This window comes from Oncorhynchus clarkii, chromosome 10 (assembly GCF_045791955.1).
Source record: "Oncorhynchus clarkii lewisi isolate Uvic-CL-2024 chromosome 10, UVic_Ocla_1.0, whole genome shotgun sequence".
In the NCBI taxonomy this organism is placed as follows: Eukaryota; Metazoa; Chordata; class Actinopteri; order Salmoniformes; family Salmonidae; genus Oncorhynchus; species Oncorhynchus clarkii.
The window spans coordinates 33332273-33333061 of NC_092156.1; positions in this window are offsets into that span (position 1 = coordinate 33332273).

Genomic DNA, 789 nt, shown 5'->3' on the forward strand with positions numbered 1-789 from the left:
GCCTTGGTCCGTTATAGAGGGGAGGTTTTATAGTATGTGGAGTAACCCTTTCATTTCCTCACGTTTCCATTGAACCAATAGGAAAGTCTTCGGCATATCTCTATCTCAAGTCACCACTCAAGAGCTCAAATATCCATTACAGTCGTACACATAGGCAGGCAGCCTTATCAAGTTATTGCCACAGCTCATTGTTATATTAAACCAACCAATAGCTCTTCTTTTGCCACAGCACAGTTTAGACGACACATCAACGTGTGCTTTATGTAATGCAAAGCAGCTCCCCAATGGGCACAAACTGGTTGAATCAACGTTGTTTCAACGCCATTTGGAATCTACGTGGAAAATAGCCTAAAATGGATTTGAAACAAGTTATCAATGTAAACTGCTGTTTTGAGTGTGACATTTCAACCACATGATTTTCACCATGGTAACCACATTTCAACATAAACAAACCTAGTATAAAATATGTTGAATTTGTACCTTTACAACAAGGTCAGATCTTCCATGTTATATCCACTATCAGAAAAAAATGTAGGCTGGGCAGGACCTTCTACAGGATAATTGGTGTATCTACAGGTACCATTTGGACGCCCATCCATGGTTTTAACGAAGCCCAGTTGAGCTATGATATTTGTCACTGACCATAACCAATGTAATATTGTGAGAATGATTGTTGAGTGATCTCCAAATAGATTCACTGTTGCTATTGAAGTCATTCCAAAGGGTAGGTTTACCAGAGCAAATGAAATGTGACCATCCTTTATCACTCATATATCATCAATGATGATG